The sequence below is a fragment of the Somniosus microcephalus genome, chromosome 3 (genome assembly GCF_052327205.1).
Source record: "Somniosus microcephalus isolate GS21.2 chromosome 3, FLI_Smic_1.0, whole genome shotgun sequence".
Lineage (NCBI taxonomy): Eukaryota > Metazoa > Chordata > Chondrichthyes > Squaliformes > Somniosidae > Somniosus > Somniosus microcephalus.
In genome coordinates this window covers 277,857,509-277,885,167 of record NC_140989.1, presented here as the reverse complement: position 1 = coordinate 277,885,167, position 27,659 = coordinate 277,857,509, and positions in this window count along the sequence as shown.

Here is a 27,659-nt window from a genome sequence, read left to right as displayed (position 1 = left end):
TAGAATCCCCAATTTTGAAATGTCAGCAAAAATTAATAGATTTTTGGATACCAAGGGAATCAAGGGATATGGGGGATATTGCAGGAAGGTGGAGTTGAGGTAGAAGATCAGCCATGATCTTATTGAATGGTGGAGCAGACTCAAAGGGCTAAATGGCCACTCCTGCTCCTATTTCTTATGTTCTTATGTTTGTGCCCAACTGTGGCATGAGTGAACCTGCATCATAATGAGGAGAGCAGGTGTTACATTGTTATAGTATCACATCGTTAAATGGAACTACTTTGGTATGGAACTACTTTGGTATGGTGTAGTTATATTGCTATGTGGCACACTGTGCACGGGCAGCGCACAGTGCAGCGTTGGACATCTTGTATCACTCCGCACCATGTGGCAGCACAGAAACAAAGCAGAAATACAGCTCGTAAAAGCAGTAACTAAAATGAGCTAAAAGTGCCTGTATTATTTATAGTAAAAGAACACAAGGAGACACAACATGGTGGCAGCGGTATAAGTGAGTAAAAAAAATTGTGCTATACAAACTACGAATAAGACAAAAAGTCATTTTATGAGCTGATTGTGAGTGCCGATGTCTGCGGTGATTTGAGAGTGAATCGTACGGGAAACTAAAATGACGACTGTGCAAATGCAACCCCTCATGAACTGGGAAGCCGACGATATAGTAGAAGCATTCCGCAAGTTCAAACAGAAATGTGAGCTTACATTCAAAAGCTTCCTGAAGGGTGCTACCAACAAGGAAAAGGTTAGTTACATTCTGTTGTGGACAGGAGAAAAAGGTCTAGATTTGTATAATAGCTGGAGTTTGACTGAAGACGAAAAGGAAAACCCTGCGACAATTTTTGATAAATTCAGCAACCATCTAGAGCCTAAATCCAATCACCGTATACACAGATACAAATTCCAGAGTCTAAAACAGGAACCCGGTGAAACAGCTGACAATTTTCTAACAAGGCTGAGAAATGAAGCCAGCAAGTGTAAATTTAAGGAAATGGAAGAAAAGCTTGTGGACCAGCTAATATGGGGGTCAGCGCATGTAGAGGTACAAAAAGCCCTGGTAGGAAAAGAAAAGCTCGGAATAACAGAGGCTGTAGATACTGCGAGAGCTCATGAAGCCATGAAGCAGCAAATGAAAACGTTGATTTCTCAAATGGCTGACATGCGGACGGCTTCTGAGACGGACAACAGAGTGGATGCAGTGAGAGAAAAGTACAACACACAAAGACATGCACATGACAACAGGGGAAACATGTGCAGAAATTGTGGAAGACCGCACGATTACACAGACAAGAGGAAATGTCCAGCATATGGAACAAGCTACAATGCATGTGGCAAACTAAACCACTGGGAAAAGAGGTGTAGAACGAAGAAAGAAGGAACATACATCAAAAACAAAGGTGGACAGCAGAACCAGAGAAAGAAACACAATATCCATGCCATGGATGAGCAGGATGATGATGATGATCACGACAATACACTAAACATCGAAACCATAAAGATACAGCTTCACGAGATCTCCAGAGCGGAAAATACTCCGAGGAGAGAATTGCACACCATCATCCAAATCAAAAAAAAGATCAAAGGTCGGCCCAAAACCATCAACTTAAAGTTGAAGCTGGACACAGGGGCTCAGAGCAACATTCTCCCATTGAGACTGTACCAGCAGATCTTTCCCGAAAACCTGAGAGAAGATGGCTACCCGAAAAATGGTTGTTTAAAGGCAAGTAATGTCACGCTGACAGCATATGGGGGGAGTGAGATTAAACAACTTGGAATAACCTTCATGTGGTAAACCACTGTTTGTATACTGTTTGCATTCCATTGTGTACATGCCTGGACAAGCCTCGGCTGACTCCTCCCACAAGTCATAGTATAAAGGTGGCTGCTCCCCAGCCCTTTGTATTTCTGGACCGGTCGACCACTCGAGGCAGACCTCCATTCTTTTGTTAATAAAAGCCTTTGGTTACTCTTCTAACTCTCAGTCTTTTATGAGTAATTGATAGCGCATCAATTTTATTAACAAAATTTTTATAATGGAAAAGATCCTCACACCAGCATGCCTGGACTTAAATCATCGGGAGGCGGACTCATCCACCAAGTTTACTCACTGGCTTAAGTGTTTCGAAAAATTCCTGACCGCCTCCGAAGCAATCAAATCGGAAGAGGACAAACTGGATGTCCTGACCTCCAAAGTGAACCACCGAGTGTACTCGGTCATCCAAGACGTGACCTCATACGCGGATGCTATCAAGCTCCTCAAGGACCAGTACACGCGCCCAGTGAACAAAGTGTACGCCAGGCACCTTCTGGGGAGTCGTAAACAACAACCTGGGGAATCGACCGTGGAATATCTTCAGGCACTGTCCGTGCTTGGCCGGGCCTGTGGGTGTAAGGATGTAAAGGCTGCCGTGTACACAGAGGAACTTATCCGGGACGCTTTTGTAGCGGGCCACAGATCCAATTACACCCGACAGCGACTGTTGGAGCAGAGTGACCTCAACCTCAACAAGGCCTCTGAACTCGCACTATCATTGGATGCAGCCTACCAGGGCATGGATGCCTACTCCTCTGCACCGTGGACGCCGCGGGGAATGACAGCCTGGGACACGGTAGGACCGCCTCATAGCGCCGTGCCACCCCAGCCACACCCCAGCAACGGCCCAACTACCGCAGCAGTGTCCCAAGGCCAGACAGCAGTGCCCCAAGGCCAGAAATGCTACTTCTGTGGCCAGGCAAAACACCCCAGAGCGCGCTGCCCGGCGAAAAACGCGATCTGCTCGGGCTGCGGGAAGAAGGGACACTACGCTAGCGTCTGCAGGGCCAAAGCCACCCCGAACCCCAGCAGCGCCGCGTGTGGGCCATGCGGGCCGCCATCTTGGGCCTCCTCGGCCATGTGCGAATCACCGGTACAGCAGCCATTTTGGACGCCTCCAGCCACATGGGGATCATGGACGCCGCCATCTTGGACGACAGCCGGGACGCAGCAGGCCCCCGACACCGCCTCATCTGATACCCGCAGCGACACACCGACCCCTACGCTGGCATCCGTTACACTGGACCAAGCGAGACCGCACCAACTGGCCAGTTCCACAATGGACATTAAGGTAAATGGTCACGATACAATCTGCCTTTTTGACTCTGGGAGCACGGAGAGCTTCATCCACCCTGACACGGTGCGGCGTTGCTCTCTCCCAGTCCTGCCTGCGCACCAGCGGATTTCTATGGCCTCCGAGTCCCAGTCAGCGGACATTGGCGGCTACTGCGTGGTGACACTCATAGTAGACGGGACTGTGTACGACAATTTTAAACTTCTGGTCCTGCCCGACCTCTGCGCTGCCGTTCTACTGGGGTTAGATTTTCAGTGCCACCTTAAAAGTGTTACGATGGCGTACGGTGGACCCCTCCCCCCACTCACAGTCCGCAGCCAGCAGCTTCCAAATTGCCCGCCGCGCACCAGGTGCAACCTCTCCACACTCCGAGTCACCCCCCCCCCACTGTTTGCTAACCTCACCCCCGACTGTAAGCCCATCGCCACAAAGAGCAGACGATACAGCGCCGGGGACAGGGTTTTCATTAAAACCGAAGTGGAGCGGCTCCTGAAGGAAGGGATTATTGAGGGCAGCACCAGCCCCTGGCGAGCCCAGGTTGTGGTCGTTAAGACCGGCGAGAAGCAGCGCCTGGTCATCGACTACAGCCAGACAATAAATCGCTACACCCTACTGGACGCTTACCCACTCCCCCGCATAGCTGATATGGTCAATCAGATCGCGCAGTACCGCGTCTTCTCGACCATTGACCTGAAATCAGCATACCACCAGCTCCCTATCTGCCCTGAGGACCGCCAGTATACTGCCTTTGAGGCAAACGGCCGCCTCTATCACTTCCTTAGGGTTCCCTTTGGCGTCACCAACGGGGTCTCCGTCTTCCAAAGGGAGATGGACCGGATGGTAGATCAAAATGCGTTGCAGGCCACTTTCCCATACCTGGACAATGTGACCATCTGCGGCCGTGACTTGCAGGACCATGACGCAAACCTCGAAAAATTCCTCCGCACCGCCCAACTCCTGAACCTGACATATAACAAGGAGAAGTGCATATTCCGCACAAACCGCCTCGCCATCCTTGGCTGTGTTGTGGAACACGGAGTCATCGGTCCCGACCCCGACCGGATGCGTCCCCTTATGGAACTCCCACTGCCCCACTGCCTCAAGGCCCTGAAGAGGTGCCTAGGGTTTTTCTCCTATTACGCCCAGTGGGTCCCCTACTATGCGGACAAGGCCCATCCGCTGATCAAGTCCACCTCTTTTCCCTTGACGGCAGAGGCCCGCTTAGCCTTCCACCGTATCAAGGAGGACATCGCCAAAGCCACCATGCACGCAGTGGACGAATCCATCCCCTTCCAGGTGGAAAGCGACGCGTCCGACTTTGCCCTGGCCGCTACCCTCAATCAGGCGGGGAGACCCGTGGCCTTCTTTTCACGAACCCTCCAGGGCCCGGAGACCAGACACTCCGCTGTTGAGAAGGAGGCCCAGGCTATTGTGGAGGCTGTGCGTCATTGGAGGCACTACCTGGCCGGAAAACGATTTACCCTGCTCACTGACCAGCGTTCAGTCGCTTTCATGTTTAACAACAAGCAGAGGGGCAAAATCAAAAATGACAAGATCTTGAGGTGGAGAATCGAACTTTCCACCTACAATTACGAGATCTTGTACCGGCCCGGGAAGCTCAACGAACCCCCGGATGCTCTATCGCGTGGCACCTGCGCCAGCGCGCAGATCGATAGACTGCGGGCCCTCCACAATGACCTCTGCCACCCGGGGGTCACCAGGTTCTTCCACTTCGTCAAGGCCCGCAACCTACCTTACTCCATTGAGGAGGTCAGGACCATGACCGGGAACTGCCAAGTCTGCGCTGAGTGCAAACCGCACTTTTATAAACCAGACAGGGCCCACCTGATAAAAGCCACTCGCCCCTTCGAGCGCCTGAGCGTCGATTTTAAAGGGCCTCTCCCCTCCTCCGACCGCAACGTGTACTTCCTCAATATTATTGATGAGTACTCCCGTTTCCCGTTCGCCATCCCCTGCCCGGACATGACCAGTGCCACGGTCATTAAATGCCTAAATGACCTCTTCACCCTGTTCGGTTTCCCCAGCTATATCCATAGCGACCGGGGCTCATCGTTTATGAGCGACGAACTCCGTCAGTACCTGCTAACTAGGGGTATTGCCACAAGCAGGACCACTAGTTACAACCCCCGGGGGAACGGACAGGTGGAAAGAGAAAATGCGACAGTTTGGAAGGCCGCCCTGCTAGCCTTAAAGTCTAGGGGCCTTCCAACCTCCCGCTGGCAGGATGTGCTACCCGATGCGCTCCACTCTATTCGGTCACTGCTCTGCACTGCCACTAACGCCACCCCTCATGAGAAAATGTTTGTCTTCCCAAGGAAGTCCACATCGGGGACATCGCTACCGCCATGGCTGACGTCCCCAGGGCCGGTCCTACTGAGAAGACACGTGAGGACCCATAAAACGGACCCCCTGGTCGAGAGGGTCGACCTCCTCCACGCCAACCCCCAGTACGCTTACATTGCGTACCCGGACGGGCGGGAGGACACAGTCTCCATAAGAGACCTTGCACCCTCGGGGGCTGCAGTAACCCACTACCCACTACCACCCCCCCCCCACGATCCGATATCCAGCCCCAGCAGACGGCAGGCCTGGGTCCCGCGACCCGCTCAACATCTACGAGGACGACACGCCAGCGCCACAGCCTACGCGGGACTTGATGCCGGAAGCTTCACTACCCCCGCCGTCGCCACGCCGATCACAGCGGCAGACAAGACCTCCGGAGAGACTCCAATACACTAACTTTTAATACACTTCACCCCGCCGGACTCAATTTTAAACAAGGGGTGAATGTGGTAAACCACTGTTTGTATACTGTTTGCATTCCATTGTGTACATGCCTGGACATGCCTCGGCTGACTCCTCCCACAAGTCATAGTATAAAGGTGGCTGCTCCCCAGCCCTTTGTATTTCTGGACCGGTCGACCACTCGAGGCAGACCTCCATTCTTTTGTTAATAAAAGCCTTTGGTTACTCTTCTAACTCTCAGTCTTTTATGAGTAATTGATAGCGCATCACTTCATCAAAGGGACACATAAAAGAAAGAACATCAACTGCATGTTCTATGTCACCGACACTGAGGGGCCAGCGATCCTGGGATTAAACAGCTGCGAGAAGTTGAGATTGATCTCAGTGCATCACGAGCTGACGGAAACGCCACTGAAGATAGACAGCAACACCCCACTGGAGAACCGCCCACAAATCAAGAGTAAAAAAGACTTGATAAACATGTATCTGGAATGTTTCGATGATACAGTGGGATGTTTCGGAGATTTCCAACACCACATCACCATCGATCCAGAGGTAAAGCCCGTTATCCATGCTCCACGAAAAGTACCCATCGAGCTGAAGACAAAGCTTGAAAGAGAGCTAAAGGAGATGGAAGAAAAGGGAGTGATCGTAAAGGTCACTAAACCCACAGACTGGGTAAACTCAATTGTGGTACGAGAAAAGCCAAACGGGCGTCTCAGAATATGTTTGGACCCCCAAAGATCTAAACCAGGTGATAAAGAGGGACCACTATCCCACCCCAACGCTAGAGGAAATTACGCCATCACTGGCAGGAGCCAAGGTTTTCTCAAAACTAGATGCCAGAAATGGATATTGGAACGTGAAGTTGGATGAGGAATCAACAACACTGACAACATTCAACACACCATTTGGGCATTACAAATTCCTGCGGCTACCATTCGGGCTAAAGGTCAGTCAAGATATCTTTCAACAGAAAATAGATGAGACATACAGAGGCTGTGAAGGAGCTATAGGAATAGCTGATGATATTCAGATCTATGGAGCAGATGAAAGAGACATGCACCTACATGAGGCCATGGAGAGTACCAGGAAGGCTGGCATCAAGTTAAATGCAGATAAGTGCATAGTTAAAGTCAAGGAATGCCAATTCTTCGGTATGATTTATACACCAGAGGCAGTCAAGCCAAATCCAGAGAAGATTGCGGCGATTGCTGAAATGAAACCACCCAAAGACAAGAAAGAGCTGAGGAGTTACCTCGGCTTGGTGCAATACATGAGTTCTTTCATCCCACACATGTCAGAACATACAACAAATCTCAGAGAGCTATTGAAAGACGACGCCGAATACCAGTGGTCTGAATCACACGAAAGGAATTTCAAACAACTTAAAGAACTGTTGTGCAAAGAAACAAGTCTGTCATATTATGACAGAAGAAAACCAGTCACTCTGCAAGTAGACGCTTCTACCAGAGGACTAGGGGCAGCTCTGGTGCAGGAAGGAAAGCCGATAGCTTTCGCATCAAAGGCCTTGACGTCAGCCAAGACGAGATACGCCAACATAGAAAGAGAACTATTAGCAGTAGTGTACGGATGCGAGAAATTCCATACATACCTATATGGCAGGCGATTTACAATAGAGAGTGACCATCGTCCACTAGAACAGATCTATAAGAAGAATCTGTGCAAAGCGCCTGCAAGACTGCAAAGACTACTTCTAAGGATCCAAAGCTATGACTTCACGCTTAAATATAAGCCAGGAACGGAAATGGTGCTAGCAGATGCGTTGTCTCGATTGTCACCATATGAGAAACACGAGGTGGAGGGCCTAACAGTAAAAATCCACCACCTAGTGAATGTTACCCCTACAAAGCTCAGTCAAATCAGAGATGAGACTAGCAAAGATGAGGAGTTGCAACTACTCACACAACAAGTAATACAGGGGTGGCCGGAGAGAATCCAGCAGGTACAGGTGACAATTCGTCAATACTGGACGATTAAAGATGATATTGCAGTAGAAGACGGTATTCTCCTTGCTGGATCGAGGATCATCGTACCAAAGACGATGCAGACACAACTTCTCCATCTCATACATGAAGGCCACATGGGAATGGAAAAATGCAAGCTGAGAGCCAGATCAGCTGTATACTGGATAGGCATGTACAAAAATATCGAACAGATGGTCTCTGCATGTGGTATATGCCAGAAATACAGAAATGCACAACAGAAAGAGGAGATGATACCTAGTGAAATACTGTCAAGACCATGGCACACTGTTGGGGCAGATCTCTTCATGTGCAATCAAGAATGGTATCTCATAGTGGCAGATTACTATTCCAAGTTTCCTTTTGTGAGAAGGATGAAAGATTTGAGAGCCACAACTACCACCAGGATTGCTTGTTTGCTGAACAAGGAATCCCGGAAAAGGTAATCTGTGACAATGGAACCCAGTTCACATCGAGTGAATTCAGAGCTCTGGCAGAAAAGTATGGGTTCAAAATAGTAACCTCATCCCCACATTTCCCAAGGGGACACGGGTTCATCGAAAGACAGATCCAGACTGTCAAGAGAACTCTCATCAAAAGTAGTGAGATGGGGGAAGACCAAGACCTTGCCCCCCTATCACTCAGATCAACACCACTGAAAGCAGACATGAAATCACCTGCAGAATTGCTGAATGGGAGGAAGTTTAAGACTACACTACCAGCAAAAATACATCCTCCCCAGGACCAGGAGGACTTCAGACAAAAGCTGGCAGAAGCACAAATCGTAGGAAGCAAACATTACGATAAACATGCAAAGACGCTACCAGAATTGCTGAATGGACAATCAGTGCATGTGCAAGACCCGGTGTTGAAAACCTGGAATCCAGCCAAGGTCATTGGAAAAGCTGATACTCCAAGATCCTACTTCATAGAGACTGAACCTGGTAACCAATACAGACGGAACAGACTCCACATCAGACCTTCACCTGAACTGGATAAGCAGCAGACAACATCAGCAACATTGACAACATCAGCTACCACAAGCAGTACAACACCAGAAACAAGCGCTGCAAATCAAACAACCACGAGCATGCACACTCCAACTCCAAAGGTGACAGCAACAACAACAACGAGAGCGGAACACACCAAAACACCGCAGAGAGGAATGGTCACCACCAAATCCACAAGATGGAGGGACAACATCCAACCACCTGAGCGATATCGCGAATAAAAAAACAACTCACGATTCTTTGTAGTTGATAATAGTTTAGATATAATATTTGTTAATTTAAATTGTTAAATTTCATGTTTTAGTTTTTTGAGAAAGAGGGATGTTACATTGTTATAGTATCACATCGTTAAATGGAACTACTTTGGTATGGTATAGTTATATTGCTATGTGGCACACTGTGCACGGGCAGTACACAGTGCAGCGTCGGACATCTTGTATCACTCCGCACCATGCGGCAGCACAGAAACAAAGCAGAAATACAGCTAGTAAAAGCAGTAACTAAAATGAGCTAAAAGTGTCTATTATTTATAGTAAAAGAACACAAGGAGACACAACAGCAGGCCTCACTAAATTGTGCAAGGCTGGCCTCTCCTCCTAATTTTAATAGGCCCCCCATACATGGCAACAGATGCAGGGAGCTTAGCCAGCAGTGCAATTGGCTGGGGGAAGGTAGTCTGCTGAAGCTGAAGCTCTTAAATGGCTTTTTGTAGTATCAGGATGTGCGCCAAAGTAAGTGTCCTTATCTTTGTATACACAGTTCATATGGCACAAGCCAACATTATTAGCCCCAAAACCCTCAGGGAAGCAGCATGGATACAACTTTTTCCTCTTTCTAATATTGCATTTTTATTGCAGAAGAGGTAAAGGGCTCAGCTTTTGTGGATCAAGCGACTCGTCTGCGTTGTGACACAGAGGGTAGATGTTGTGTGACAGTGTAAAACGGGTGATAGCGAATCAGCAGCCTCATCTACATCTCTCCTGATTTATATTTGCAATTTACTTCAATGAAAATCTAAATCAGGAGAGATGTAAAACGGACTGCTGATTTGCTATCAACCATTTTACACTATCGCATAATGTCAAGCTCTACCCCATCGATATTGAATCAATGTGACCAGAAACTACCTACATGTTGCCCACAAAGAGGGCCACAGGATAGCTGTCTGGGTGCTCTGCAAATTTTTTACATCTTGTGTGCACTTCCAGGAGAATTCTGTACAAAAGCAGGAAGAACACAATCACTCTGGTGGGAGTCCTCCAGAACAGACCAGCTGGCCCATGGCATTTTTAGTCCAGAATCAGTGGAAGTAGAGGAGGTAAATCTGGAGGCATATTGTCAATGCTCAGCAAGTATCTTCTTCTTAGTCTCATTTTTACTCTTACTCACACTCTCACACAGGCATACATTGCACACCAGCAGCATGGCACATAATAGATTGTCAGCTTACCTCTGGTGCAAACCCATCACAGACTCCACCTGGTGCAGGAACATCACAGACTCCACCTGGTGCAGGAACATCACAGGCTCCGCCTGGTGCAGGAACATCATAAACTCCACCTGGTGCAGGAACATCACAGACTCCACCTGGTGCAGGAACATCACAGACTCCGCCTGGTGCAGGAACATCACAGACTCCGCCTGGTGCAGGAACATCACAGACTCCGCCTGGTGCAGGAACATCACAGACTCCGCCTGGTGCAGGAACATCACATCACAGACTCCACCTGATGCAAGAACATCACAGACTCCGCCTGGTGCAGGAACATCACAGACTCCGCCTGGTGCAGGAACATCACAGACTCAAGTACTCGGGCATTTAGCTGGAACAGCAAGCAGCCATACAGACTCACGACCCAAGATGAGATTAGTTACCTCTTAATTAGGTCGGCCTCCAGGAGTGAGATGACTGATAAGGAAAATGTCTTGATGACATCTTTTGAGACTGTGCTGAACATCCAGCAAGGGTTGCTGGCAATGTGTGAATGATTTTCAGAAGTGCAGCATGTGGGTGAAGTATCAGAGAGTTGCCCGTGCCCATGGAACCACACCCAAGCATTCAAGAAAGGAGGGGAGAAGAACATGAAATAAAGTGTGACCATCAGCACACATCAATGATATTGAGTGTACCAGCTGTCAGAATCCGCCACGACACCTGCTGCCAGCAAAACACAAAGCCAGATCTGTGAATAAAAGTTACCCTGGGGTGACTTCAAGGCTGTAGTCTGATCTTGAGGTTCAAATGAGGGTATAATCAACATCAGTTGAGATTACTTTCAACTGATGCTCAGAGAGTGGTTAGAATGTGGAACTCGCTACCACAGGAAGTGGTTGCAGTAAATTGCTTAGATGCTTTCAAAAGGAAACTAGACGAGTACATGAGAGAAAAGGGAATAGAAAGATATGCTGAAAGGCTGAGATGAGGTAGATGTAATGGGAGGAGACGCGTGTGGAGTATAAACACCAGCACAGACAAGTTGGGCCGAATGGCCTGTTTCTGTGCTGTATATTCTATCCTTTGACACTGTCAATCGTGAGGGGTTATGGAGTGTCCTCCTCAAATTCGGCTGCCCTCAAAAGTTTGTCACCATCCTCCGCCTGCTTCACGACGACATGCAAGCCATGATCCTGACCAACGGTTCCATCACAGACCCAATTCATGTATGAACTGGGGTCAAGCAAGGCTGTGTCATTGCACCAATGCTCTTCTCGATCTTCCTTGCTGCAATGCTCCATCTCACCCTCAGTAAGCTCCCCGCTGGAGTGGAGCTAATTTACAGAACAAACAGGAAACTGTTCAACCTCCGTCGCCTCCAGTCCAGATCGAAGGTCGTCCCATCCTCTGTCGTCGAATTACAGTATGCAGACGACGCTTGCGCTCACTCGGAGGTCGAGCTCCAAACCATCGTCAACACCTTCACTGAGGTGTACGAGAGCATGGGCCTTACACTAAACATCCATAAGACAAAGGTCCTCTACCAACCTACCCCGCCACAAAGTACTGCCCCCCGATTATCAAAATCCACGACAAGGCCTTGGACAATGTGGACCACTTTCTTTACCTTGGGAGCCTACTGTCAACAAGGGCAGACGTCGATGACAAAGTCCAACACCGCCTTCAGTGTGCCACTGCAGCCTTCGGTCGCCTGAGGAAGAGAGTGTTTGAAGACCAGGACCTCAAACCCGGCACTAAGCTCATGGTCTACAGAGCAGCAGTGATACCTACCCTGCTGTATGCCTCAGAGACATGGACCATGTACAGCAGGCACTTCAAAGCACTGGAGAGGTACCACCAACGCTGCCTCCGCAAGATCCTGCAAATCCATTGGCAGGATAGGTGCACCAACGTCCCCAGTATCGAAGCTTTGACCACGCTCAATCAGCTCCGATGGACGGGTCACATTGTCCGCATGCCTGATACGAGACCCCCAAAACAAGCGCTCTACTGGGAGCTCCGGCACTGCAAGAGAGCCCCAGGTGGGCAGAGGAAATGCTTCAAGGACACCCTCAAAGCCTCCTTGAAAATGTGTAACATCCCCACCGACACCTGGGAATCCCTGGCCCAAGACCGCACAAAGAGGTGGAGAAGCATCCGGGAAGGCGCCGAACACCTCGAGTCTCTTCACCGGAAGCAAGCGGAAGCCAAGCGCAGGCAGCGCAAGGAGCGCACATCAACCCAAGCACCCCACCCACCCGCCCCTTCAACCACCGTCTGCCCCACCTGTGACAGAGACTGTAGGTCCCGCATTGGACTCATCAGTCACCTGTGAACTCATTTTTAATGTGGAAGCAAGTCATCCTCGGTTCTGAGGGACTGCCTAAGAGGAAGAAGAGGATATTCTATGTAATTCTGCTGTGCAGTGTTTCAACCTTCCAGAATCCAGTTTTGGTGATGTAATTTAGTCTTACTTCTGTGATGCTGTATTATCACAAACATGTAGAATAAATATAGAATAATTGACTCCTGGCTACCAGGTCCAAAATTGTAATTCAACATAGCAGTTATATATTGACATTAGAAAGACTTACATTTTATGTAGCATCTTACCACATCTCTCAAAGTGCTTCACATACAAGTAATTACATCAAATGCAGTAACTGTTTTTTACACAGCAAGACCCAACAGGCAGCAGTGAAGTGAATGGCCAGTTACTCTGATCTTGTTTGTGGTGTTGGTTGAGGGAGGAATGTTGGCCATGACACTGGAAAAAAACCTTCTGTTCTTTTTCAAATAGTGCCATGAACAAGCTTGGTTTAACTTTGCATTCAAATGAGGGCACACCCGATAATGTCCCTGATATTCCACGGGGCTTTTCCCAGTCTCCGGTCTTTAGCTCCCATGGGAGACCAGCGAAACCTCCAAAAAATGATGGAAACAATGGGAGACTAGGAAAACCCCCATGGAATTTCAAGAACAATGTGCTCATCTGGAGTGGGGTCTTGAACCTATCCCCATTCTGACTTCCAGAAACTTGAGCACAAACTCTAGACTGACACACTAGACTGACACTCCAGCGCAGTACTGAGGGAGTACTGCACTGTCGGAGGTGCCATCTTTCAGATGAGACGTTAAATTGAGGCCCTGTCTGCCCTCTCAGGTGGACATAAAAGATCCCATGGCATTATTTGAAGTTCTCCCCAGTGTCCTAGCCAATATTTATCCCTCAACCAATATCACTAAAAAACAGATTATTTGGTCATTATCACATTGCTGTTTGTGGGGCCTTGCTGTGTGCAAATTGGCTGCTGCGTTTCCCTACATTAAAGAGTGACTACACTTCAAAAGTACTTCATTGGCTGCAAAGCGCTTTCCTGAGGTCATGAAAGGTGGTATATAAATCCAAGTAATCAAAACAGAAAATGCTTAAATACTCAGCAGGTCAGGCAGCATCTGTGGAGAGAGAAACAGAGTTAATGTTGCAGGTCAATGACCTTTTGTCAGAACTGGTAAAAGTTATAGATATAACAGGTTTTAAGCAAGTGCTGAAGCAGGGAAATGGGGGAAGGGAGGAAAGAACAAAAGGGAAGGTCTGTGATAGGGTGGAAGGCAGGAGAGATTAAATGACAAAACCAATGAACATTCCCTGTGTGACACCCTGGTCCTCAATCACCCCCAACACCACCTCACCATTCCATGGCACCTTCCCGTGCAAGTGCAGGAGATGCAACACCTGTCCTTTCCCCTCCTTCCTTCCCTCCGTCCAGGGCCCCAAACACTGCTTCCAGGTGAAACAGCAATTTACTTGTACTTCTTGCAATTTAGTATACTGTATGCACTGCTCATAATGTGGTGTCCTCTACATTGGGGAGAGTAAATGCAGATTGGGTGACTGCTGTGCAGAACACCTCTGTTTAGTCCGCAAAAGTGACCCCAAGCTTCCGGTCGCCTGTCGCTTTAATTCTCCGCTCCACTCCCACTCTGACCTCTCTGTCCTTGACTTCTTACACTGTTCTAATGAAGCTCAACATAAGCTCGAGGAAAAGCACCTCATCTTTCGATGAGGCACTTTTCTGGACTCTGTAGTGTATGTACCCGTCTACCTTTAAGGGAACTATTGAATGTAACCGTTCACCTTTAAGAGAACTACTTTAGGTGTGGCACTATTTGTTTGGCTTCTGGGACTAACCTGGTCAATACCGATAGTGACCACACCAGTATATAAGTGTTGTGGCAGGATTGCTGGGGCAGATTCGCCCTGACCTTCGAATAGTAAAGACCTGTTTGTTTGTTACTCCTGAAGTCTGTGTCGTTATTAACCGTACAACCCACAGACTTTACAGTGGCGACGAGTCCGATCGTACCCTGCGGCAAGACTACCAAAGCAACGAAGAGCGTCGAAGAGAGGCAACCGCCCTCGTCGTGCTGCTGAAAGAAAACACGAGGCTGCAGCAGGAGAAAGGTGGAAGACTTTAGCAACAAAAGCTTCCATCTGCAACAGGCACTGACTACCCTTCTACCACGGTGCGGAGTGAGCCGATCAGCTGGAAACAAGGCGGCCGCGGAGACTGTGAGTAGGGGAAGGTGTAGAGAATATCCGGAGGATAAGGGCTGTGCACTCGACCACGGTCGAGGGGGAACGGAGCCGGTCAGAAAGTCGGGTCCAACGGCGTCGTGAGACAGTCGGACCTCGATCGGCGGGAAAAGCCGGGCAGCGACCGCAGCCACGAAGCGCTGAGACTGGGAGTAGGCGCGGGAAGAGAAACCCAGCTGCAGCCGGGGAGGGAAACATCGGTCTGCGAGAGGGCTGGGAGGCGAACAGGAACCGTGCGGGTGGGAGAGAGAGACAGAGCCGAGCAAGGGGAGAGAGACTGCGCGAGAGCCAGTCCAGCGGCTGAGCTGTTCTCCACCAACGGGGTACCCAGAGCCGGTAGAACCGAACGTGCGGGAGAGAGAGCGACAGAGCCGGGTACGGAGAGAGAGACTGCACGAGAGCCAGTCCAGCGGCTGAACTGTTCTCCACCAACGGGGTACCCAGGGCCGGTAGAACCGAACGTGCGGGAGAGAGAGCGACAGAGCCGGGTACGGAGAGAGAGACTGCGCGAGAGCCAGTCCAGCGGCTGAACTGTCCTCCGTTAACGGGGTGTACCCAGCGCCGGTAGAGCCGTGCGGGCGGGAGGAAAAGACAGAGCCGAGTAAGGGGAGCTGTGCGAGAGCCAGCCAGCGGCTGAACCTGTCCGCTGTGGGGAAAGCGTACCCCTTCCACCAGGAAGAAACGCGGGAAGCCGCCATTAGGCGGAGGAGACGACAGAAGCGGGAAACCGCCATTGAAGTGGGCGGGGAGAGAAAGGAAGAGCGGGAAACCGCCATTGAAGTGGGCGGGGAGAGAAAGGAAGAGCGGGAAACCGCCATTTTCGCGGGAAAACCGCCATCTTAACTGACATACCGCCATTGAAGTGGGCGGGGAGAGAAGGAAAGAGCGGGAAACCGCCGATTTCGCGGGAAAACCGCCATCTTAGAAATAAACAAATAAATAAGAATACTTAAAGAAATACTGGTGCTGCTCCCAAGGGAAGAAAGATGCCTAAGCGAGGGAATATTAACGACTTTAATTCTGAAATAGAAGACTGGGCCACGTACGTGGAACGCATAGTGATCTATTGCGAAGCCAACAAAATAGAGGAAGACGACAAGGCGATAACATTGCTAAACTCGATGGGGGCAAAAACATACGGGCTCTTGAAGCATCTAATAGCACCAGATAAACCAGCGGATCAGACCTTCGAAGAGATTGTGGCTGTGCTGAAGGACCACTTGAACCCCACACCGTTGATGCTGGCTGAACGATTCAAATTCTACGCAAGAACGCAGAGGAAAGACGAAAGCAATGCGGAGTACTTGGTCGAACTGCGTAGGCTAGCGAAATACTGCCAGTTCGGAGGGAATCTGACAGAAGCACTGCGGGACAAGTTCGTATGCGGATTGTCCAAAGAAGGGACGCAGAAGCGACTACTGGAAGAGAACGACCTCACACTGGACAGGGCTATCCTTATAGCTGCATCGCACGAAGCCGCAGCGAAAGGAACGGCGGAAATGCAACTAAAGGCGGCGGCACTCGGGGTGGACCAAATTACTTCAAGCACAACAAAATGCTACCGTTGTAGGAAGACAACGCATGACCAGAATCAATGCTGGTTTAAGAACCAAGAGTGTAGGAAATGTGGCAAACTGGGTCACATCGCGAAGGTATGCCGGTCAGGGAAGAAGACCAACAATCAAAGGAAGCCACCACAAGAAAAGTACAACAAGGTACACAAGGTGGCTGAGAAGAGTTCAGACGAACAGAATTCAGACTCAGACCCAAACAACCAGGAGCTGGGTAGTCTGAGAATCCACAATGTGGGTAAAGAAACGGATCTACAAACCATCTGGGTCATACTAAAAATAGCTGGAGTCCAAGTAAGGATGGAGCTGGACACTGGATCAGCTCTATCAGTCATCAACCGAAGGGACTACCACCGGCTATTCTCTCACATACCTTTAAGAAATACCAAGTTCGTATTACAGACATACACGGGGCATAACGTATACCCCATGGGGAAAATAAGAGTCAAGGTGAGAGATAGGGGTAAAGAACACCCAAGAATGAACTTGTACATATTATCTGAAGGAGGACCACCACTTCTAGGACGGGAGTGGATTAAGAAAATAGATATGGAATGGCACTACCTAAAAGCCATAATGAGGGAGGACTCAGTGCAAGCTATCAGCTCAGATTCTGACATGGATGACGATAAGACCAATTCAAATATGGAAGACAAGGCTAAAAGGGACTTGCCGACGATGGGGAAGGAAACGAAGACATGCAGAAGGACTTATGTTACCAAGAAGAATAAAGCTGCAGAGCAGAACTCCAGGTTGACAGAGAATTCTGAGCCTGTTCAAGCAAAGGATTCATCCACGACGGAAGAACACCGAGTTCGGACTCAAACTTATGTCAAAGTACGACAACAATTAGAACAGTTGAGTGACCGTCTCGTACAAGAGATGAAAAATATGGAAAAGTTCTGGGACACCGAATGGGAGAACCTGGAAAGACAACAGAGACAGCTAGCTCAAGCAGAGAGCGACCATAGAGCCATCATGGCCAAATACCAATCACATTCCCCTGATGCTGTTCAGGAACTAGAATATTTACAGAACGAACCAAAGGAAGAGGAATCTTCAGGAAGCCAGGATTTTATCCCAGTTCATCTCTACGACTCGTTGCAAGCAGAGTGTAACAAGTTGAAAGAACAGTATGAACAGGCCCAGACTACAATCCTGGAAGGGGTTAACTCGGCAACCTCCGAAAAGCTAGTTTTAGTGAAAGCATCTGAACAGCTAAAGGTTGAACATGAGCGAGAATTACAAAGGCTGCAGGAAATGTTTGATGAGCTCCAGGCCAAGACAGACTCATCGGTAGAGATCCCATACATCGATGAAAAATTAGAGGTGGAAGACATAGCAGAACATGAAATTCAAGATGTCCAAGAACTCATTAAATTATTGAAGGCAACCCAGGACAAATATGAGGCGGCAATGGCCGAGGTTCAACAACTTGAAGAACATATTCAACTAGGAATCCGGGCAGTGGAAGGAAAGGCAACTGGAAGGATCACAGAGACTGTAGGAATGGCCCCTGAACAGGAGTTAGAGAACATCAAGGCGCAACTTCTTCGAGCGCTTAAAACCAAAGTACCGGAGGAAAGGAAGGTGAAAACATTGGAGGGAAAGGTGGATGAAATGGAGAAGACTCTAATCCACAGTGTCCCCGTAGAAGAGTTAACGGCCAGCCAACTCTTACACACGCTGAGGGACAAGACTCCAAAATGGGAACACGAGTTTCAGGGTTCAAAGGGAAAGAATTCGGAGCTTCCAAAAGTCACAGAGATAGCTGAGGGGGCAACACAGCTTTTACAAGGATGCCAAAAGTACGCTGAATTGCGTCAAGGGGAACAGAAGGGGGTGGAAACAGATACTCCAGTAGAAGGATTAAGCCTGACAACGAAATCCCCGATGGAAGGGAAGGTATTGAACTCACAAATGAGGCCAGTAGTGAAGGAATGGCAGACATCCCCGGAAGAGCGGAATGAATATGAATGTTTGAAGAAGTCTTTTCAAGAAAGATGGTTAGGGAAGGAACCACCGTCGGCTAACGTCCAGATGGATAAGAAGGAAGTAGAAGGGCCTCTCACTGGCCTAACTCAGGACAACCCCGAATATTATCATGACCTGTTGAGTGACACTGAATATTACGAGGATCTGGTCTGCTCAGTTTGTGATGAAAACTCCCAAAGTGCTGAAATCCGGATGAAGCACTTAAGGTCTAAGGAACATAGAGAGTTGGTGGCGCTACAGCTGGCAGCCGAGAAAGGAGCTCCGAGAGTGTCAAAAAGGCAGAAAAGAAAAAGAAGAAGCAGAAGATAATAACTGTCTAAAATATTAGCACTTCTACCATCTCAGGCGGGACACTACGAAAGGAACTAAATTAGTTGAAAAACTGGAAAATATCAAGACAGCCAGTTGGTTGTAAAAGTCCGCACTGCTGGTTCAACAGGACGAAAGTTCAAGCTGTTACGTCAAGAAAAAGGCTATGGAGGAGTCACGCTAGCCATGTGAACCGGCTACACCAAAGAGATGTTGTTTGGAACGAGTCAAGATCAGAGACTGAATCTATGAACTGTTTCCGCAGAGACTGAACCTGTGAACTGTTCCCACCAAGATTATATCTGTAAATTGTTTTATATGACATTGACTCCACCGAGATTATATCTGTAATTTGTTTTATAGGAAGTTGAAGATATGTATGTTTAACGGGGACTCTGTAAGTAATAAGCTAAAAAGGGAGGATTGTAGTGTATGTACCCATCTACCTTTAAGGGAACTATTGAATGTAACCGTTCACCTTTAAGAGAACTACTTTAGGTGTGGCACTATTTGTTTGGCTTCTGTATACTGTAATACCGATAGTGACCACACCAGTATATAAGTGTTGTGGCAGGATTGCTGGGGCAGATTCACCCTGACCTTCGAATAGTAAAGACCTGTTTGTTTGTTACTCCTGAAGTCTGTGTCGTTATTAACCGTACAACCCACAGACTTTACAGACTCAATATCGAGATCAACAATTTCAGACCATAACCTCTACCCCCATTTTCTCAGATGGCAGCTGTTGATGATTCTGTCTTTCCCATTTACACCTCTTCTAGAGCCATCTTTTGTTTCTTTACTTGTCCCATTATCATCTCCTTTTGCTTCGTACTATCAAACCTTTTGTCATTTAATCTCTCCTGCCTTCCACCCTATCACAGACCTTCCCTTTTGTTCTTTCCTCCCCTCCCCCCTTTCCCTGCCCCGCACTTACTTAAAACCTGTTACATCTCTAACATTTTCCAGTTCTGACGAAAGGTCATCGACCTGAAACGTTAAATCTGTTTCTCTCTCCACAGATGCTGCCTGGCCTGCTGAGTATTTCCAGCATTTTGCTTTTATTTCAGATTTCCAGCATCCGCAGTATTTTACTTTTGTATAAATCCAATTTCTTTCTTTATGAAGCAAGAAACCTAAGACATAAGAGTGAAGAGTAACCTAGAAACTAAATGACTGAAACTTGCTGCTATATGTGTAATTCTATACTACTTTAAAGAATTTTCCATTTATTTTGTTATAAAGGAGGTGTCATTGAGTGCAGCCCCACATTAAGGGTGGATTGATTTAGGAAACGGATGATAAAATAGAGTGCGCCACAGATTCTCCATATTACCCACATGGTGCTGTTGTGAGACAACACTATTTAGGCCCAGTGTATAATTAATATGAAAAATATATTGCACACAAGCCAGCTAAGAGTCTTCTGTCTCGTGGAAATGATGTAGCATCAGCTGGTATTTGTGATCTGTCTGGAAATCAGTCAAGCAGACACTGACTAACAGCGTCAATCTGTTGTCATGATTGGGTGCTGCTGTTTGGCAATGCAAACAATGACTAACATGCTTAAATAATTGCCTTTTTTCTGAAAAGGTACGCAGAACGGAAATGAGTGAGAGCGTGTCATGGCACCGAGACGTGTAGAGTCCTGTAGCAAGGTATTTCACTCAGATGCCATTCTCATCTTACCCAGCAGCTGTCAGTGTTAACGTTATACATTTTATTTAAGCTTCAATAGGTGTGTTTGGGTGCTTTTTCCTACCAAATTAGGGATAGGCTGGCGAAGGTTGTAGGGATCTAAGGTTGTTCTGTGTCACAGCTTTAATCTGTAAATTAAAAAGCTTGCTGCTTTTCTTTCTGCACCAGTCTTATTATTGCCAGTATTTGACTTTTGATTTTGAATTTTATACAGAATCGTGGGCACCAGCTCAGTGCCAACTACGTATTGTATGTAACTTCAACTTAGATATTTTAAGGAGATCTTACTCCCTCAATAATCCATTGTGGAACAGATACCTAAAAGATCCCAATTCAACCTCCTCAGACGGGGCAGTGTTTTTTTTTTATTCGTTTATGGGATGTGGGCATCACTGGCAATGCCAGCATTTATTGCCCATCCCTAGTTGCCCTTGAGAAGGTGGTGGTGAGCTGCCTTCTTGAACCGCCGCAGTCCATGTGGTGAAGGTTCTCCCACAGTGCTGTTAGGGAAGGAGTTCCAAGATTTTGATCCAGCGACGATGAAGGAATGGCGATATACTTTTAAGTCCAGATGGTGTGTGACTTGGAGGGGAACCTGGAGTTGGTGGTGTTCCCATGCACCTGCTGCCCTTGTCCTACTAGGTGTTAGAGGTCGTGGGTTAGGGAGGTGCTGCTGAAGAAGCCTTGGCGAGTTGTTGCAGTGTGCTAAAAGTAGCACTGGACTGGGGAGAAATTTTTAAAAATCAGTCCACTTTCCTGCTCCTGATCCAGTGACTCCTGATGAAAAGTTTTTAAAAATGTGGACAGGATCAGGCTGTGGTGCCCTTCATGATGGAATAGCCTGCCAACACTCACTGCGTGGGATCACACCACAATAACAACAACTTGTATTTATATAGTGCCTTTAATGTAGTAAAACGTCCCAAGGCGCTTCACAGGAGTATTATAGACAAAAAATTGACATCGAGCCACATAAGGAGAAATTAGGGCAGATGACCAAAAGCTTGGTCAAAGAGGTAGGTTTTAAGGAGCGTCTTAAAGGAGGAAAGAGAGGTAGAGAGGCGGAGAGGTTTAGGCAGGGAATTCCAGAGCTTAGGGCCTAGGCAACACAAGGCCCGGCCACCAAAGGTTGAGCGATTATAATCAGGGATGCTCAAGAGTGCAGAATTAGAGGAGCGCAGATATTTCGGGAGGTTTGTGGGGCTGAAGGAGATTACAGAGATAGGGAGGGGAAAGGCCATGGAGAGATTTGAAAACAAGGATGAGAATTTTGAAATCGAGGCGTTGCTTAACCGGGAGCCAGTGTAGGTCAGCGAGCACAGGGGTGATGGGCGAACGGGACTTGGTGCGAGTTAGGACACGGTCAGCGAGCACAGGGGCACAAAAAGGATGTCACTTGGGCAAGGCACTGGAGCGTGGCCAGTACCCATGTAACAAGAGAGGAAGAGAGGACACTGCAAAAAAAAGGAGTTTAAAACTATCTCCACAGCTGCTGATTAACAATGCTGCAACTTAAAATTGGAAAAGCAGTAGAGACATAATGGGCCGGATTTTGCTGGAATGGGGCATCTCACGGCCTGCCCCATTAGTCGCACTTGTTCGTGCACGTTAGGTTTTAAAATATTTTGCCCACAAAGTTGCTGGAAGTCTGAGCTCATAACAGTGCAGCGAGGGCAACATGGCATCTGGGACCTTGGTGAACAACTGTGTAACTCCTTAACCAATGAGATTAAAGGATTCAATGTCAAATCAGGTACAGAAAGAGAAAAAACAGAAAATAAAGTTTAAAAATAATTATAAATGTAAAATGTATGGATATCCATTTAACTATAGGGATGTTGAAGACAAGGTTGGTGCTAAAATGGAATGGTTGAGGTATTAGAGAGATGAACTTCAATGTCTGAATTGCCTTTTCTTATCCTTAACTTTTCTTATGTTGTGCTGCTTCGTACACTACGGGCTGGATTTTCATTGAGGAGGCGGGTAGGAGGCGGGACTACAACTTTCGGGGTTGTAGTCCTGCCTCCATCGAGTTCTAGCCAGCCCACGCAATTTTGACTTGATTTACCTTGTTGAGCCCGCCCAGCGGGCTCAGCAGACCAATTAAGGGCCACCTGGCAACAGGTGACATCACAGATTGACATTTCATCTGTCAAGACCTTTTGACAGATGAAATATCAGCGTTTGACAGCTGTTTGAAGCTGTCAAACACTGACAATCTGTACTCCAGGTTGATTCTTTCCTCTCAGGATGATTTAGAAATCTCCCCGGAACAGAAAGCTGAATGCTGGAACTTTTGACAGCTCGCGGCCATTCTGCTTTCTGTGCCGGTGAGATGAGGGACTCCCGAGACCTGAAGGAAGGAAGGCTGTAAAGGTAAGTACATGTAAGTGAAACTTCTTTATACACTTTACACACACCAAACACATTTACCTTTGCACTAATGCACCCATCACTCACCTGAACATCGGACATCTGGAACCCTCTAAGCCCTTCAGCCCGATGGCCCGCCTTGCTAACTTGGCGTGGTTTGGAGCCGTTGGGAATCCCACATTTCACCAATGAAAATAGGGATTAGGCTAAAAACTGCCTGTTAACTACCTGTTAACAGGCAGTTAATCGGTACTAATCCCCTTCCCGCCTCGGGGAGGCGGCTCCCAGTGCGGATCGGGTACCCGCCTCCTTTGAAACTGGCATAGAGGCGGGTTGGGGGCGGGATGGGTTTGTGCCCCCCGATTTCGGGATTTTAACCCCCCACACACCTCCAATCCCGCCTCCATGACCCAATGAAAATCCTGCCCTGCATGTCTTCAGTGAATGCATCGATTCCCATATTAGTGAACTATTCTGGTTTGTCAGTGAGATACGCAGGCACGAATGCAAGCTATATTAGTTTGTGCATGAGCTCATTTCTTTATAATGGTTTGAATATGACCTATGTTGATTAGTTTACATACAAAGTATTAATAACTCTGTTAATGGAGTGTGGTACAACACTTATAAAATAACAAACCTCAGCTATTGAACAATCGCACCATAACGCAGTCAGGTCATATCATTTCCCACCAACGATTTTTCCGTAAACCCCACCAGCTGTCGCAAATAGTTAGTCATGTGATATGTGTGTGTTCATGTATAATGATTTGGAGTAAACCAGCAGTCAGCAAGAATACGGAGAGCCAGCGTTGGGCAAGATGAAACATTCAATGCAATCACACCATCAAACTATCAGTATATATATTTCATAAAAATAACTGCTACCTTGGATGGAACTCAAGGTAGTAATTTGATCTTCAGGTTCATGTAACAGCTACAAGCTACACAAAGCTCATCTCTAACCATTTATGAGGTAATCTGAACCCCTCCTAGGTATCAATTATTCTCCACTTAGCCTGAATAGAACTGAGCTCCTTAATTGGAGTCCGTCTCAGCCAGTTAGAATTCAGCTAACTGGCTTGCCCAAATACACAACAAAACAGCTGGCTGGGTTAGTCACAGCCTCTCTTAACCAGCCTTTACACAGGCCCCTCCCTTACGGTAAACAAACAATAAATCTTAAAGCAAAGAAAATCCATTATACTGTAGGAATTGGTAAATTCCTGACGAAAATACTGAGAGCGAGTCAATCAGCTAACCAAAACGATGTTTAATGCAAACTGGTGGAAGTAACAAACAAAAACGCAGGAGAACAAATCAACAGGTACTTGCTTAATGCTGGCTCCACGAGGACTGAGAAGGGGAGGCCCTTCAGTCCGACGTCATGATGTCATCACGTTTCCCACCGTTGGGAACGTCACGTGACCCACGTGATGACGCCATCGCGTTCGGTCTTAACCCTTTAGAGACCGCGCTATTTACATACAGCGAAAGAATACAGATTTAAAGGCAATTATATACATTCGTATTAGAGTTCCTTGGTGGCTCTGCCACATGCGCCCCCCCAGAATTGTCTTTAATAACAAAAGTCAATCGAAGAGGAGGTCGGACAAGCCTGTTCGAACGACTCCTATATTCCCGGAGAGGAATTTGCTGGGCAGTTGATGAACGGGTGAGTGGAGCGATCCGGTCAGGCGTGGTAGCAGCGGGCGGTCGACCACGACGCGGTGGCTGTGCAGTTTCAACTGGTTGTTCGAGGTCCAGGTGCGCGGGCTTGAGGCGGTCGATTGAAATGTGGTCGGGCTTGCCACCGATGTCGACCAAAAAGCTCTTGTCACCCGTCTGCAATACTCGGAAAGGGCCCGTATAAGGAGGCCTGAGCGGACTGCGATAGGCATCGTCACGGACAAAAACGAACTTGGCCCGCATTAGCTCCATTGGGATGTGGGAGGCTGGAAAACCGTGATGTGACGTTGGAATTGGCTGGAACACTTGGGCTGCTTCCAGTTGGTCGGCTGCGGACCACGGCTTCGTTGGTGACGGCAAGAACTCGCCTGGTACCCGAAGTGGCTGGCCGTACACCAGTTCCGCGGCAGATGACTGCAGGTCTTCCTTTGGTGCCGTACGCAAACCAAGCATAACCCAAGGCAGCCTGTCTACCCATGCAGTGCCCTGGAGGCTGGCTCCCAGCGACGCCTTCAACGACCGATGAAAGCGCTCACATAACCCGTTGGCCTGCGGGTGGTAGGCCGTGGTGCGATGGAGCTTGGTGCCCAAACCTCAGGCTACAGCATTCCAAAGTTCGGACGAGAATTGTGAACCGCGGTCAGACGAAATATCTGATGGAACGCCGAACCGTGCCACCCATGAGGAAATAAAAGCCCTGGCGACATCCGCGGAGGTAGTGGACGTCAGAGGAACCGCCTCTGGCCATCTTGTAGTGCGGTCGACCATGGTCAGGAGGTGAGTGAAACCTTGTGACGGTGGGAGTGGCCCAACGAGGTCGACGTTGACGTGGTCGAAACTGTTGTGTATGTACCTTTAAGAGAAGAACTATTCTATACTGCAGTACCGGCAGTGACCACCCCTGTATATAAAGCCATAGCAGGCTTCTGTACGTCAGTCTTAAGTTACCCTCTGTTCAGTAAATACCTGTTATTATTGTTCTCCTGCAGTCCGTGTATTATTTATACTCGGACACTACATTGGCGACGAACAGTTTCGAACTCACCTGCAGTACTGCATCACCTCACGGGGATCTTTCCCTGAGAAGAAGCTTTTGGAGGTCGAAGTCAGAACAACAGGCGTCGACCGCGGGCAACCGCCCAAGGATCCATCGGAGTTCGGAGAGTTGCAGGAGAGGCTGTGGAGAGCTGGGCTTGGCTCCCCAGTCAAGGTGTTCCAGCAAATCTTGCTGGTAGCAGGTAGTGCACTGACCCTTCCGGACTGCAGCGGGCTTGAGCTCGATCGAGCAGCTCTGCAAAGGGGCCGTGCAGTGTCGTCGGGAGGAAAAGAGAGAGAGAGAGGGTGGAACGCACAGGGCGCGGTCGGTGCTCAAGAACCGGGCAGCGTAGTGAAAATAAAACAAGGGGAAGGAAAAGTGAGGCGCAATGAAGCCGCGGGTCGCCGCCATTACCCTGCAGAACGCTAGGAGCAGCGTGGCAGCAAGGGGAAGAAGGAAAAGTGCGGGAGGCGCCATTTTATTCCATTGGTGAAGAAGGAAAAGCGCGGGAGGCACCATTTTAAATCATCCAAGATGCCGAAAAGTGGCAGTATCACTGCTTTCAACAACGAGGTAGAAGACTGGACCACGTATGTGGAAAGAATTGAAGTGTACTGCAAGGCAAATGAGGTGGCCGATGGAAAGAAGGCGTCGGTATTATTAAATTTGATGGGCGCGAGAACGTACGGCCTATTGCGGAATTTAATTACCCCAGCTAAACCAATGGAGAAAAGTTTTGAAGAAATTGTTAATATCTTACAGGAACACCTAAACCCTACACCGTTGTTGATAGCAGAAAGATTCAAGTTCCATAAAAGAAACCAGCACAAAGATGAGAGCAATGCTGACTATCTTACGGAACTACGCAAGTTATCGAAGCACTGCCAGTTCGGAGCAGGACTGGCAGACACCTTACGGGATAAGTTTGTCTGCGGGCTCCAGAGTGAAGGAAGCCAGAAACGACTACAGGTAGACTATCCTTTATCCGAAAACCTCGGGACCAGCCGAGTTTCGGATAAAGGAGAATTTCGGATGGTAGGTCGGCGGGGGTCCGCGGGGGGGTCGGCGGGGGTCCGCGGGGGGGTCGGCGGGGGTCCGCGGGGGGGTCGTGCGCACGACTTACGCTGACGCTCAGCGTAAGTCAGTCGGGGTCGGCGGGGGTGTCGGCGGTTGTCGGGGCTGGCGGGGTCGGCGGTTGTCGGGTCCGGCGGGGTCTGCGGTTGTCGGGGCTGGCGGGGTCGGCAGTTGTCGGGGCCGGCGGGGTGTCGTGCGCACGACTTACCCTTTGTCCGAACTTCCGAAACCGGAACCCTCTAAAAACCGAAGGTTTTTTCGTTCGTACGCACGACTTACGCTGAACGAAAAAACCTTCGGTTTTTAGAGGGTTTCGGTTTTCGGAAGTCCGGATAAAGGGTAGTCTACCTGTACTTTCGGAAAAGGACCTGACGCTAGAACAGGCTTTCAGCGTGGCAGTATCCTACGAAGCAGCAGCACGGGGAGCTGCGGAAATACAACAGAAACCACAAGAATACAGCACTAACGATATGGCGTATGGAGCAGAAAAGTGCTATCGCTGCGGCAGAACAACCCATGATCAGAAGGACTGCTGGTTTAAGGACAAAGTATGCAGGCAATGTGGGAAAATGGGACACATAGCAAGAGTCTGCAGGTCGGGAAAGAAAACCAACACTACAAGAACTACTAAGGAAAAGTACAAGAAAGTAAAGAAATTGACAGACAGTAGTTCGGAAGATCAGGAGAGTGATAAGGACTCCGGGAGCAGGAGACTAAGTTGTCTAAAGTTACACAACATGATCGCAAAGGAGGATCACCGAACCATTTGGGTCACCCTCATGATAGCAGGGTCCCCAGTAAAGATGGAATTGGACACAGGATCAACCCTAACTGTCATGAATCGACGAGACTATGAGCGGCTATTCCCACACATACCCTTGAAGGACACGTCCATTGTATTGAAGACATACACGGGGCAAAAAGTCTACCCCAGTGTTGTGTATGTGCCTTTAAGAGAAGAACTGATTCTATACTGCAGTACCGGCAGTGACCACCCCT